Below are 16,083 nucleotides of genomic sequence, written 5' to 3'. Positions count from 1 at the left end.
TCATGATGCATTGGCTTGCAGTTCTGCTGGTCTGGGTTGTGGTATGGTTCTGTTGAGCTTGGGTTGGTTCTTGAATGGGAGGCATTGACATGTGGCTCCTCACAGGCATGCCTCTTTGCTTTTCCCTTGGAGGGAAAAAAAGGCTGTTTCTTTCCTTCACTGGGGACAATAAGAGGGTGGGGACCAGGGTTACTATTTTGCTCGCCTTGTGCTCTACAGGAAATCTTTGCAAGGTTCTGGGGATCTATTTTTCAAGATAGAGGCATCAGATTTTCAGCACAGGTGGACTTTCCTCAGATGAACCCCCAAATTTGGTGAAGTTTGGGTCAGGGGTCATGATTCTATGAGCACACAAATGGAAAAAAACCTGGGTAATCATAGAATTGGAATCCCCCAATCCAAACATCATAAAATTTGACATTTTTTTCTGAGGAGAATCACCAGCAGTTGTGCTGCAAATTTGGTATATCTACCTTTAAAAACCATGTCCCGGAGCCCCAAAGATCTCCCATGGAATGCAACTGGAGCAAAACAGCCCCCCTCCCAAATCAGTGATGGGAACCTTTCCCACAAGATGCTTGGGTGTGACATTAGCCTATAATAATCTATGAGGAATATTTTGAGGCACTAAGGAGGCTATTTTTCATGTTACAGAAACCAAATTTGCAGCATAGCTGCAAGTGGCTTTCCTCAGAAGACACCCCCCTCCCCCAGTTTGGTAAATTTGGGTCAAGGAGTCCAATTTTATGGGCCCCCAAATGGGGGGTTCCCATTTTCCATTGGAAAAAATTGAAAACTTCATTGCATAGATGGGGCTGATAACGTTGGACTCCCTCACCCAAACTTCACCAGATTTGAGCATTCTTCTAAGGAGAGACACCTGCAGCTATGCTGCAAATTTGGTCACTACTTTGAAAAACAATCCCCCTCTTAGCCTTGAAAAAATTCCTTGTAGATACCCCCTCACCTCCCCACAATTACCAGTATGACTGGTATTTACAATTACCAGTATGACTATTCAGCTTTTTTCAGCCTTTCTAAAAATAAATTGAGTCCAACAAACTCAAATCCATAAAATACTGGGGGAAAAACTGTTCACGTCCTTAGTTGTCACCCAAACCACTCCCTATGTGGGCCATATATGTCAGACAACACCTGCCCCCCACAAACACAGAAGATCTGGGGCGAAATTGTAATTGTTTCAACATAGCAATTCCCAGAACAATAAGAGTGGAAAACAAAGCACTTATACAGCAAGCAACTTTATTGTCCAAATAAGATTCAGACTGGAAATAGACAATCAACAAGGAAAATGGAGATAGTAGGCAATTGTACTATGGAAACCAAATAAAAATAATCAATTCACCCAATTCTAGTGTGTAGTTGGTGTTTCTTTAATCTAACTTCTTGATTAAAGTTAGCTTTAAATCCAAATTATATTCTTCCCTCTTGGCTTATGTGGAGCAAACTTGCTCAGAGAGAAGATACACATGAGGAGCAGACGAGAAGGTGCAGTGGGATAAATGAGAACAAGTTTGATGAAATTGGGAAGGGAGCCCCTAACAAGGATGCAACGGGAAGAAACTGGGATCAGCAGACCTGCAGTGGAAGTGGGAGTGCTAAGAGAGGGGGAATGGAAAAAATGACATGAAAGATTAAAATAGGGGAAGAGAAGCAGAATAGGAAAAGAGAAATTATGTTCTGCCTGTCTTTTAAAAGGAAAGGTTGAGTGCTGCAGTGTTCCTGGTGATTTGGAGATGGTTTTGCAAGGAACCCATCGGCCAAGAATGTAGAGCCAAGGGAGCCTCTATTTCACACTACATTTACAGAGATGCCAATGGGGGAAACAGCTATAGGATAAATATCTGGGTCTCTCTTGGCATTGGATGCAGTGGCATAGCACCCAGGGAACAGGGAGCATCTTGCACCGGGCGTGTGCCAATACAGGAGCATTCTGGGGTGTTCCAGGGGCATTCCGGGGCAGGGCGTGGATGAGCATAGGTGTGGCAGGGGCACAGGGCACACCCATGCCACAGGTGCAGTTCCCCCTCACTATGGCTCTGATTGGATGAGGACTTTGGTAACTATCCGTTATTGGTGGGCTTTGGGGCTGGATCCCTATCAGTACAGAAATGATGCTTATTGCCGTATACTGAAAAGTTTGCTCTACAGCAGGATAATGTATTCGTCTTATAGTAAGAGGTGTACTAGAATATGTTTGGAAAGTGCACTTGGGGCATGTGTTAAGATTAACATTGATAGCATCACAAGGATGGCCAAACGGTCCAGTGCTCCAGGAACTTCACTTGTAAAGTCACTCCAAACAACTTTGATTATCTTGTAAAACCAGTCTTACTTCCAGCCCCTGACTCTAATCTTGGGTTGGAAGGATATCCCATTTGGGTGTATTCTGGGGAGTCTCTGAACAGTCTAGATCTGCCAGATAAGCCCAATGAGAAGGTCATTTTTCTAGGGAGATAATTCCTTAATTGAGAGCGATATCAAATCCTTGCTTGCATCGAGTCAAAGGCAAGCACTGGCTGATGATTTCCAGTTAACATAGTACTAATCAATACCAGAATTAGTAGGAAGGAAGAGATGAGTTGAGATCTAATTAGCTCAATAAATCAGCTGCTACAGCCAGGTAGGCAGAAGGTGTAGACTGGAGGTCAATGGGCAATAAAAAGCATTTCAGTGCAAATATGAGCTACACTAATCAAGTTTGGCTTTAAAGTTCATTCATATATGATTGAAAAAATACATAGTTAAAATGGGGGGGGGGGGATCTTCCAGGTGGCTCCTTATTTATATATTAGACATATTTATTATGTATTTATTATTTGATTTGATTTGTATGTTCTTTCCTGGCAAAGCTGTGCTCAAGGAGGTTAACAACATGCAAGACACACATGTAATATAAAATTAAAATGTACAATTAAACCTATAAACTAACTAATAGGGCTACACCCCATATACAAGTGGTGCCCTAAAATGTATTCTTACCTCCCTACCTCACCTAAGCAAGAAGCCATTCTTATATCATGACAGGCTTATAATGACAACGGAAGATGACCAGCTATCAGCGGTTTCATTTCTTCAGTGGAAAGGAGACAGAAAACTCAGGAAAAGTGAAAAGAAAACAAAAAAGAGACAGGAAAGGGAATGAGAAAACAAAAAAGAAGAGATGGGGAAAGAAAGAGGAAGGGAGGAATTCACAGTTCCATCCTTAGTAGAGCTAGACCCTTCTAAACAAATTGACTTCGAAGTGCTTAGAGGCAGTGGCGTACCTAGGCAAACTGGAGCCCTGGGCAAAACCTGAGTTTGGTGATACCACCCAGGTTTGGTGAAGTTTGCTTCAGGGGGTCCAAAGTTATGGACTCTCAAAGGTGTAGCCCCCATCTCCTATTAGCTTCCATTGGAAACAATGGGGGATGGTGCACTCCCTTTGGGAGCCCATAACTTTGGACTCCCTCAACCAAACCTCATCAAACCTGGGCGATATCATCAGGAGAGTCTCTTGAAAAATCCCTTTTCAAGAGTCTCTTGAAAAAATCCCACAAACGAACCTGCAGTTTTTGCGCTCCCCACAAGGGGGTGCCCTGGGCAACTGCCCACTTTGCCCAATGGGAGGAACACCTCTGCTTAGAAGGATCTAACTTAGGACTGCACTGTAAATGGAGTAATACTTAAAAAATGTTTCTTTGTGTGAAATGAGAATGCTGTACTTAAAAATAAGGCAACCCTGGATATAAGATGACTCCTTTAAAAATGTTACACACACCAGAAAATTATTATTGGATATAATTGTAATTTGTGTGCAAATGTAAGATGCCTCCCTTGTATTTATATCAAATTCTTGGCAATCCAGAAAAGGGATGCAGGAATGCAAACATTAGGTCATTACTGACCCATGGGGTGATGTCACATTACAATGTTTACCAGGCTGACTTTGTTTATGAGGTAGTTTGCCATTGCCTTTCCCAGTTATCTTCACTTTACTCTAGCAAGCTGGGTACTCATTTTATCGATATCAGGCAGGGGAATAACTAACTAAAATGGTGCCCCGGGCAAGCATAACAGCTTACTCCTCCTGCCATTTGGCCAATTCACATGCGGGGGGGGGGGGTGGTATTGCTGAGATGCCCCCAACTGTGCCCCTGCCTGAACTTCATGTGAAGTTCAGGCGGAGGCACAGTTCAAGGTGTGGCTCAACAATGTGCCCCCCACATTACCTGGCCAAGTGATGCCCAGGGCTCCAGCCACTCCCCCCGCCCCCCCGGTTATACTACTGATATCAGAAGGATGGAAGGCTGAGTCAATCTTGAGCTACCTATCCAAAACCAACTTCTGGCAGGATTGAACTCAGGCTATGAGCAGAGCTTTGACTGCAGTACTGCATCTTACCATTCTGTATCTTGGGGCTACACTAATAATGAAGGAAATAATCAAGTACAGTTCATCTTTAGGGGATAGCTGAAGACTCTATTGGGAAACAAGAAGTTGTATTTTGCTATTTCAGTAACTTTAACATATATATCCATTACATACAACTACAAAAGTGTCAAATGATCAACAAAGATACTGGTCTGTATCCATCCAACCACACCACAAAGAAAAGTTGGATACCTTTCTCCAGCCTAAAGAGACTTCCTCCAACTTATTTAGCTCATCCTCCAATGGAAGAGCCACAAGTTGAAGGAAATCTTCTCCAAGCTAGAGGGACTTTATTTAGCCTAAGGTAAGGGGCCAGTCCCCACTACATTGTGAGGTTGTTTGGGAAAGTGCTAATTCTGCTTCCAGACCTTTGTGAGAATAGCAAGAATTCTAGGCTACAGTAACTTTCATTTAAATTGAGAAATGGGGGTAATTGCGGAGACACCTGTTAAATTAGATATGGGAACTTCAAGATCCCAGTTAGTGATCTCTTTTGAATTGTTAAGCATCTAACCTCTACAAGCTTCCTAATAATCTCCTGTATAATGCAGTTTGTCTCCTAAACCCAAATCCACATGTATTGTTGAAGATATTCTAATTTAAACAGCACCTGCTCCCATCAAGCATGCATACTTATCATCGCCCTAAGGCAAGTACTTGTGGATGGAGAAATACTTTCATCCTGGCAGGATAAACATGCGCTTGTGAAATCTGCACATTACCTCCAATCCAACTTGCCCAGGCATTTATATACTATCCCTTTATCTACCCAGCAAATAGTGGCAGATGGAGGTGGCTGTCTATTTGAAGTCCAGCAAGGATAGCACTGTTCGTGTGGGTGTTTTAAAACCACAGCATTCCATCAGACCAGAGCTTCTGCAATTTCCTTCTGCTGGCTTGCTAAATCCCCTCCTGGTTGCTTTGGCACTAACCCTGCATCCGTTACAGAGCCTTTCATCACATCCTCTGTTTAATGCTTGCCACATAATCTATGCTGCTGCTAGAATCTGACACCAGACGCACGAGGTCATGGCACCGCCACCCATTTTAATTAATTTAGAATAAATTATTTCTGTATTAACATCCTGATAACGTTATCATATATTTGAATTCCCATTTCATCTCCAAACAGCCATTGCAAGGATGGGGAAAGCTATTATTTAACACCTTTGGGTGTAAAGCTTGAGAGAAAAAAATGTGCTTATTATTTAGGGCAGAACTGGTATCAGCATGCCATGAGGTGGGGGAACCTGAAGGGACCTGGAGCTTCAGGTGGGTCCCCCTGCCAATGACCACCCTGCCGCCATCTTTTCCCTAGCCTACTCACTTGTAAGTGCTTCACCACCAACACCCCTGATGGCACATGCTGCCCAGCAGCTCCGGGAAAGGGGGTCCAGGTGATGGGTGGCAGCAGTGCTTTTGAGGATGGCTGGAGCAGCTGGAGAAATTGCATGTAAAAAGGTGTGAGCATGGATAGTGGGAAGGCTTGCAAGCCAATAGGGAAAGGATGAATAGGTGAGGGGACATGCGAGCATGTGTGTGGAAAAGGGAGGCATGAGTCAGACAGGGGGCTGAGGAGGGAAGGGGCCCTTGGAGACTCTCTGCCAGCAACCCCCCCCCCCACTTGGAATTGGCCCTGATTTAGAGAATTTATATGTCTCTTCTCCAGAAACCTTCTTAAGGCAGTTCACAGATACAAAAATACCATAAAGCAGTGGTGGGATCCAAAAATTTTAATAACAGGTTCCGACGGTGGTGGGATTCAAACAGTGCCACTGCCGCACACACGCACCTCTAGTCCCTATTGGGCAGGGAGGTTGCTTTAGTAACCCCTTCTTGGCACTCAGAAAAAATTAGTAACCACTTCTAGAGAAGTGGTGAGAACTGGTTGGATCCCACCTCTGCCGTAAAGCCTATGACCTAAGTTGTCAGTATAAAAACAAAATCAAAAAAGAAACAAACCCCGGGCATAAAAACAGCACAGAACAATCACTCAGCACCCTAGAAATATCCATACAACAGTCCTCAGGTTGCAAGCAGACTACAAAACAATAAAAAGGTAAAACCCCTTAGTGCAAAGCCTGAGTTGACCTGGTGCCTGACATGCAGAAAGGGAGGTGGATGTCAGGCTTCAAGAGGGAGAACTTTCTGCAGGATAATGGATGTATGCCTGAAGGCCCGTCCATGCCTCTGTGCATTAGCTGAATGCCTGGAGAAAAGGTGGGCAGAGCAAACAGGCACACAGAAAGTGTTCTCTGTCATCGAGGGTTTGGTTGTAATGCCAAGATCTCCAAGCTCCAACTGCAGGGTGGCAATCCCTGTCCCAGATCCACTGCACCATACTGGCTGAGAGCACAGAGCTAGATGGACCAATGGTTGGTCTCAGTATAAGAAGAAGAGTTTGGATTTATATCCCCCCTTTTTCTTTTGTAAGGAGACTCAAAGGGGCTTACAATCTCCTTTCCTTCTCCTCCGCCACAACAAACATCCTGTGAGGTTGTTGGGACTGAGAGAGCTCCCAAGAGCTGTGACTAACCCAAGGTCACCCAGCTGGTGTGTGCTGGAGTGCACAGCAGGGGCGAAGCAAGGGGGAACTGCACCCGGGGCATGCACGCGCCCTGCACCCCGTGCTGCCTGCCCCTGCCCTGGAACGCCCCCGGAATGCCCCTGACACACCTCAGCCATGCCCCCAGACTGGTGCATGCCCGGGGCATCACGCCCCTTCCCCTCGCCCCATTGGTGCTACGCCAGTGGTGCACAGGCTAATCTAGTTCCCCAGATAAGCCTCCACAGTTCAAGTGGCAGAGCAGGGAATCAAACCTGGTTCTTCAGATTAGAGAGCACCTGCTCTTAACCACTATGCCACTGCTGCTCCTTTCTGTGTTGTGATCTTTCATGGATAGCCTTATGTCAAGAAAGTATCCACCCTTGAAGAATTTTTCCAACTTAAAGTTGTCCCCCAACCCCTTCTTTGCAGGTACTCTCCCACAAAGTAGTTTCTTTTCAAGGACAAGTTCTCAGACCATACACTTTATGCACATCATTTGTGCATCTGTCTTAGAAAGGAAAATGCGCTCTATCTCTGGAAAATTCCATCGATACACAGATCCATGATTAGTTGAAGAAATCAGTAGGTCATGGTCAACTTTTTTCTGTAAGTATACCTAGGGAGAAGAATTCCTCATCTCTTTACCTTTTCTCCGCATCCTTTGCTGCCAGGGAAATACTTGTGCTATGCTCTGGAAACTATTTGCCTCAGGAGCTAGCTGTGTTCTATTAGGTGTCCAGTAAGTAAGATAGCTAGCCAGCTTTATTATCGTTTGCATTCTACTGCCATTCAGCTATATGCCTTGCTTTTACTCCCTCCTTAACTTTCTTCAATAAAGCTTTATTTTACTTCAGTGTGTGTGACTGGTACCAAACCCAGGTGAGGGTAGTTATTTTACTGTACCTCAGTAGGGCCAGCCATGACACCCTTGTAGCAAGGTACAGTAAACTCACAGGCCCATTGATCATAATAAACTAAGAAAGTAATCTCAATTTGTTTTTGATAATGACTCAAGCTCTAGTGTCAAATAGAAAGGATGGTTGTCCTGTTCTTCTTCTTCTAGTGCCAAACAGAAAAGATTGTTATCCTTTTCCTGTTGGGAAGTTATTTGAGAGAAAAGCTAGTCAAGAGAAGGGAAAGTCCCTGCTGTGTACTTGCCAGGCCTGACAGACAGTTGAGTGGGAGTTAGTTGAGCGTGGAAAGGGATGGGGCTGTTACTGTCTTGAGAGTAAACAGACTGCTGACTTAGCAGCATAACACCACAAATACATGAAATCAGTACCAATTCTGAGTTATTACAATAGAACGGCAGGCTTCAAGAGGGAGGACAGACTAAAAATGTAGGTGTCCACGTTGTTCTAGGGTTGCCAAGTCCAGGTGGAAATTTCCTGGAGATTTGGGGGTGAAACCTCGGAAAGGTGGGATTTGGTGAGGTACGTCAGCAGGGCATAAATAATACCATAGAGTTCACCCTTCAAAGCAGTCATTTTCTTTAGGGGAGGTGATCCAGAGGCGTAGCAAGGGGGGAAAGCGCCCGGTGCACTGCTGTGTCCTCCGCCCCATCCCATCCCATCCCCGCCATGCCCTCGCCACACCCCCACAGGGGTGCAACCCCAGTGCGTCGCGCGCACACCTCCCCCCTCCCCCCCGGAGCTACGCCTCTGAGGAGATCTCTGCCATCTGGACACTCAGGCCTGGAGGACGGCAATCCTATGTTGGGCCATTAAAAAATCCACAGTGCCCCAATCACTTTATTGTGACTAGGTAAAGACAGGGCTGCCGAAACTTATCACCTGGCAAAGATTTATGCTGGACCTTCCATGTAGATTTGGCTGGCTCTGTGGGCCAAGATCACCACGGCTGATGGAATTTTGTTCTTTCCTTTAATAACTCTCATTGCACTTCTCAAAGCAGTGATCCAGTATTCAAGGTTTATGAAATAGATAGTGCCCCAAATAACTATGTTAAAACTGTAACATATCACTAATGGGGCATTGTCAGCTCTGGGTTGAGAAATACCTGGAGCCTGAAGAGGGCAGGGTTTGGGAAGGGGAGGGATTTCAATGGAGTATGCCATACAATATACCTTCCAAAGCAGCCACTTTCTCCAGCTGAACTGATCTCTGTCATCAGATCTCCAGCTACCACCTGGATGTTGGCAACCCACACACCTATCATTTCTATATCAACAGGATGGTTCTCTTCTTTCTCTTTTTAAGGAACACTTCTTCTTGAGGAACACTTCTTCTGTGATATTTGAAAGTGAGATTACTGCTTTGTGACTTATAGCTGATCCTCAGTAAGGTATTATAACATAGTTCCTGTTTGGATTTAATCTTCTGTGTCTGTGATATTTCACAATCATTGGCTCCTTTATAAACAACATGGTGTTGGTGTTACATCATGACAACTTCAGAAGTTGATCACACAAAAGGAATCACACTTCCTGCCTTCGCTTCTGTCAGTCTTGGAGACCAAGGCACACCAGCCAATGGATCCTATTTATTTGTAACTACTTGTGCAAAACATCCAGTGCATAATCTGGGGTGTCTGATAACGTGTATTTCGAAATATTTCAAGAAACTCTCAGCAAGTCACACCACGAATCATATAGAAAATAATTCTTTCCTTGTCTGACTACTGTCACTTCTATACAACTAGTATAAAATTTGAGATTGCAAATGCCTTAACAGTCCAGGTGCTCGGGAGCAACAGCTGCAGAAGGCCATTGCTTTCACATCCTGCTTGTGAGCTCCCAATGGCACCTGGTGGGCCACTGCGAGTAGCAGAGAGCTGGACTAGATGGACTCTGGTCTGATCCAGCTGGCTTGTTCTTCTGTTCTTAAAATAGATGTACTTTTCCCCCAGCATCAAATGTTGGAAGATATACCTTCACATAAACTTTATTCCAAAGATATTCGTTCCAAAGATATTTTATACAGATATAAATCTTTATGGTCTTGTTCTGTTAAGAATGTGTTGGATTTGACAGATCTGTGTTTGTGTTGCAGCTCAACAAGTTGTTGGCTCCGTGAAAGCCATCACTACTCAACTTCATTTTACTCATCTGTACAAAGGAATATGAAGTGTAATTCTAAGCAGTTACACCCTTCCAAATCACTGGCTTCAATGGACTGAGATGGGTGTAACTTTGCTGAGGACTACATTAATAATGACCTATCTCACAGGATTTTTGTGAGGGTGAAAGAGCTAAGGAACTATGGATCCAATTCTATGCACACTTACAAGGAGTAAGCATCACTGAACACAGCGAATCTTACTTCTGATTAGATGGATATAAGATTGTGCTTTATGTTACACAACCCAACTCCTTGATGTAAAATCTAAAACCGTGTGAAATGTATGTAATGAAACAAAGCTTCTTGCATTACATTAAGATGTATATCTAAAATGTAATGGGTGGAATGATTGCAGCCATGTGTATCACACAGATACTTTACAGGAAGCTGTAACTGGCTGTTAACTCTATTAACAGCCCAATCCACAGGACTCTGGTGGTCTTTCAGGCAGCAGGGGGAGTCAGCAAAAAAGAAAAAAAACCCAGCTGTCTGGAAGTCCTCCACAGGCTGAATGGTGCTACACCACCCAAAAGTCTGAGGCCCCTTGGTTGGTGTTCCTGGCTCGAAGTCTGGGTGGAAGCCGACTAATGTTGGCTCCACCCTGGGAACACCCCTAGCCCGCCCCCTCCAACTGCGCCTACAGCCAGGTTTAGGCCAGCGCAGCTCTTCAGCGGCAAACATTTTTGTGTTGAGTGCTCATGAGCTTTGTGGTGCCCACCTGCTTTGCCTCACAGTTTGCCCTTCCTACCAGCGTAAGTTCCACTTATGCCAGCGAATGTGCTTGCATAGTCCTGCTCTGGGTCCGTAAGCCCATTCACCACCACTACACCTTTGGTTGCCAAATTCCACCTTATCACTGTGTAATGTCAAAGTGGCCCTGACACAGATTTTACCAGGGGCGGAGGGAGGGGGAACTGTGCTCGGGGCACGTGCGCCCTCTGCACCCCTGCCACAGCGCTATGCCACTGGATTTTACCCTGATTATGTCAGATCTCAGAAACTAAGCAGGGTCAGCTATGGTTACTACTTGGCTGGGAGACCACCAAGGAATTCCAGAGTCGCAGGCCCTAGAGCAGTGGTGGCGAACCTTTGGAACTCCAGATGTTCTGGACTACAATTCCCATCAGCCCCTGCCAGCATGACCAATTGGTCATGCTGGAGGGGCTGATGGGAATTGTAGTCCATAACATCTGGAGTCCCAAAGGTTCGCCACCACTGCCCTAGAGGCAGCCAAAGGCAAACCACCTCTGAATTACCCTTGCCTTAAAAAACCCAAGAGGTTGAAATAACTCAGCTGTGACTTGGTAGCAAAAAAGAGAGAGTCAAAATAACCCTCAGGTATAGAAAGGCTTAGAAATAGTACTTTTACATTTCCCTGCTGCTTTCCCTCATGGATAGCAAAATATTTCACAAAAAGTTAATTATAAAACCACTTTTATTATTTCTTAGCAATGTCACTCCACTAAATGCATCTAAAGGGCAGCACTTTCCTGTCAGTACTGACTGCTTCCCTCAGACACTGTGGGTAGTGCTTTTCACTGATGTAAGCCGCTTTCGCTGAGACAGGAATTTCTCCTGCCAGTGGACAAGCCTCTTTCCTGAAGGGTGTTTTATTTCACCACTGGAGAGAACTCCCTTAGCAGAATGGCTCTGTGTTATCCAGCGGAATACTTCCGTTCCCATGCTTCCTGCATTACATTAAGCTGTATATCTAAAATGTAATGGGTGGATGTGACACCATTGCAACCATCTGTATCACACATACAGGAGGCTGTACAGCACGCTGTACAATAACACACAAAGCAGAGGATATTAGAAAGTGCAGCTTGTCATGGTGGGGAGACACAATTGATATACCCTTTCCTACACAACTATACAAAACATTCCTGCCCTGTCCCTCTTTTCCTGTGGCCTCCCCTGTTCCAATCATCATGCTTAGCCTTTAGGGCTCAATTATCATGATAAAGACAGGCTCTGGAAGAACTAATGGTTACATAAGCTGGCACTGCATGTGCAGGCATGTTGAACACAAACTGGTTTTACTGTGCCTCCATGCAGGGCCTCAGAGTTCTACCTGGAAATTCAAATAGGACATCCAGACTGCAACGTCAATAACAGCAGCGTGTGAACACTCCCTTGCTTCCCTCTGCGGGATGCATCGCCGGTTCCTCCCTCAGCTGGAAGAGAAAGTAGTCAAGTTCAGTGTTTGCCTCCTGAGGTAGAGGACCTGGAAGAGTTCTGAGCAGAACAGTGTTGGCCACTTGTTGGAATGATGTGTGCCACCAGTTTCCTTGGATGTTTGTGTAAACTGCACTCATTTGTTGTACTAGTTCTCTAAGGTTCTCATCACCAAAGTGCGTTATCTGATGTGAAACCAGAGAGAGATGGTATCCCTGGGTTGTGACTCTCAGATACTGGTATTTGTATTCTGGGCAGTTTTTATGTAGTGTCAAAGAGAAAAAGAGTTTAGATTTATACCCCACCTTTCTCTTGCGTAAGGAGACTCAAGGTGGCTTACAAGCTCCTTTCCCTTCCTCTCCCCACACCTTGTGAGGTAGGTGGGGCTGAGAGAGTTCTGAAGAACTGTGACTAGCCCAAGGCACCCAGCGGGAATGTAGGAGTGTGGAAACCTGTCTGGTTCACTGTAACCAGTTGCAAATTTCATCAGTATTCTAAACTGCACCTTGATTGAAAGGTATGACAGAAGGCCAGGGAGCTAGACTTTTCATTCCCATTCAGCTCAGTAAGCGTGTTTATACTTAACACCCGTATTTTGACTGCAGCAATGTTATGTTGGCCCTGAAGATGGGATATTAAGGAGGCTTAGGATCCTAAGTAAGCTGGGCTACTCCTCTGGTGCTGCCTTCTTGCAGTTCTGTACTAATCCAACCATGGTATCAAGCGATGCCCACACAGGGCTTATTTGCCACCCTAAGTTGTTTATAGATTGTGCTTTAACTAGGCTTGCTGGGAAGTTTACAGTGAATATTTTCAACAGTTATGACAACTCAAGAGCTAGTTCTTGGATGGGCATACTTCCTTTGTGGTATTTGATGCCTGACCCAAGCAGTCAGCAGAAGGAAATTTCTCCATGAAGCAGGGATAGCTATTTTGACTCCTGCTTTGAAAATTTACTTGTTCTTGCCTCTGTTTGCTCCACCTGCAGTATTTATTTACTGTAAGAAAAGGTTGCTTAGAATACCAACTTTACTGTACTTCATTCAAGCGATCTGACCACCCAGATTCATGCCTACCCACGGCAGATTGCTGCTCATGCTTAATAGTTGATGGGGCAAATCCCTCTTTAGTTATTATAGGTTGCATTCTGAGGACTGTGAATGGAACAGACTTTTCTGCATTCTTCCTCATGCTGCAAGGTCTTCCCTCCCAGTCATTTGTAAAATTTAATTCCAGTTTTAAATCCTAGCTTGTACAAGGCAGGTAAACAAACCACAAGAAGTCATTTTACTCAGTCCAGGCATCAAGACAAACAGAAGTGAGATGGTATCAGGAAACCTCACTTCTCTAACAGTGTGTAAATAAAGGGGGGGGGGGGGAAGGGAAAAGCTGCCTTCACATGGCAAACTCACCTGTGATTGGCTAAATACAGCCAAAGAGCCCAGTCAAATAATATAATTAAACAACGTGGGCTGTTTCCTTTAGCTACAGATTTATTTCTCATAACACATTATTTGACAGTGTCAAGCCTGATTGTAATCAAGTCGCAGCATTTTCCTCACAGTTTTCGGAAGTTATCAGTCAACCTAGTATGGCTTTCCTGTTGATAATCATGTATAAAGTTATCCTATATTCAGTGTTGTTCTTCTGCATATAATTATAGTAGCCTTTGAGTTTTCACACACTGAACACACATGAAGCTGCCTGAGTACTTTCAGGCATGGTGTGGTCTCCTTTGTTTTAAACATACATTCAGGTTTGATTCTTGATTATGGACATGCTTTCTTCTCTTTGGCAGTTACCCTGCACTCAGATCAGAGCATCCCCCTGGTTTTTGAAAGCTCTTCAAGTGCAACTTTATCTCTCCTTTCGCAAGGAAAGTGAAAAAGATCACTGTGCCTTAAGCTTTCTCCAAGTTTTCTTGCTCCTCTTCTCCCACACCACAGCTGTTTTTCCTACTCTTCAGGCCATCATTTCAGAACAATCAGGAGGGCTTTCTTTTAAAAAAATCATTTTAACACTGAAGGTCTATTGCTGGTGCAATGAACCCTGTGAAACCCTGTAAAATTGACATAGTCTAGTGAAAAAAAATTGACATGGTCTAGCAAAATAAAATTGACATGGTCTAGCAAAATAATGTACAACTGTTGGGAATAGCCACTGTATACTGCATACTTTTGAATTTTGCACAGACATGTCACAGTTTCTACCAGCCTCTGAATCCACTTAATGCATCTGTTTAAGTGGGCTTTAGTTCTAGCCTTAAACTTTTTTTAAAAATCTGGTAGTCTTTAGACTTCTTGTTGTTGGCACAAGGAAGGTTTTTGAACTAGATGTCCCTGACGTTGCACCCAAGTCTAAAAAGCCCCCATTACTACATTTCCATGATTCACACCCTTGTTTGCCAATCAGCTACTGATGACTTCGTCCTCTTGATTCAGTTACTCCGTGCCATTTCCGTGTTCACTGAGACCAGTAAAAGGGAAGCTAGAGAAATCCAATAAAAACTGCAAGAGCGAGAGAAGCAGGAAAGAGCTACTGACAATTGTGAAAATGGAGTGTGAGAAATGGAACAGAGCAGATAAACATGTGGAAGACACATCCAAGTGAATATCTGAGGAAGGAGGACACAGATCTTCAGGGGAACTGTATAGAGGAATATATACACAGAGTCCACAGCCAAGAAAGCAATGGCTCAGTGGCTCCTGCGCCTTCAACAACAGATTTGTCTGCAAAATTAGTAGGTGAATCACCAAAAACTAAATCACTGAACCTCCTTCTTCAAAACCCTTATAGCCTGGAAGGCAATAAAGCCAAGAGAGCCGAGTCCGGAATTCAGTTGAAGTTTCCTCAGCCCCACTGCTGGTTCCCAAGTCCACGTGGAACCAGTGGTATGGCTGAGAGAGAGTCACACCACCATGTAGGGTTCAGAAGCAGCAGTGGGGAGAACTGAAAATTTTCAGCTTTGGGTTTTAACACCTACCTCCATTAGCAAAAATCTGAATAAAGCCAAAATCTGAATAAAGCTGAATAAAGGCTTTGCCGAAAATTTCCAGGTTGTAAAAACCCGAAATTTACCAAGTACAATTGTTTGTGCTCAGCCCTAGTAATGACAGGATGCAAATAAGATATCCAACTTGCAGAAATTTTCCAGCTTTAGCCAGTTTTTCGCATTTGCCAGTGCAGGGAATACTCCCTCACCGTAGCTTATCTCAAGGATGAGTTTCTGGGCAGCCTTAATTGGATCATGCAGTTCACCTTAGAGTTTCTTTTGGGAGAGGCTGATCACTCATCACTTGGAAGATTCTGTGAAGAAATTCATAGGATTGGTTGTGAATGGTCACTAGGTAAAGGGCAGCGTTTTCTATAAGTATTCTACTGTCTGAATAATCTAGGTCCTTTTCCCCCTCCCCCTCCTCCTCCTACTACCGGAAAGAAACTTACTCTAAACTCTAGAAACTTCAGGTCTCCAGAAATAACTGTGCTACTGCAGGACTTCAGAAAGTAGTTAGTAAGATAGAATTGTTATTCCCTTGACAGCAACCCTGGCTCATGTACCTGTACAATAGTTTGAAAACAGCCTCTTGTATACATCTGCTGATTAGCCCTACTTGGATGTAAGTCAAGGTAGCTGCCAGAAGCAGGTAAATCTTGGCACCTGTGAGGACAGCTGAGAAGGGAGCACAATTCAGGGGAAAATTCTTCTGCACTAAGCTCAGTCAAATGAAATCCCGTGCAAGAACAAGGCTTTGGGGCTGTTCTTTTGGGGCTGCTGTAGAAGTCCCCCCAGGACTGGGCCCTTTGTTAATTATCATGAGCCAGCTTTGAGCGTGAGCATTCCTC

This window comes from Sphaerodactylus townsendi, linkage group LG11, assembly GCF_021028975.2.
Source record: "Sphaerodactylus townsendi isolate TG3544 linkage group LG11, MPM_Stown_v2.3, whole genome shotgun sequence".
Taxonomy (NCBI): Eukaryota; Metazoa; Chordata; class Lepidosauria; order Squamata; family Sphaerodactylidae; genus Sphaerodactylus; species Sphaerodactylus townsendi.
The sequence above is the reverse complement of the archived record's forward strand: the minus strand, read 5'-3'. Positions refer to the sequence as shown.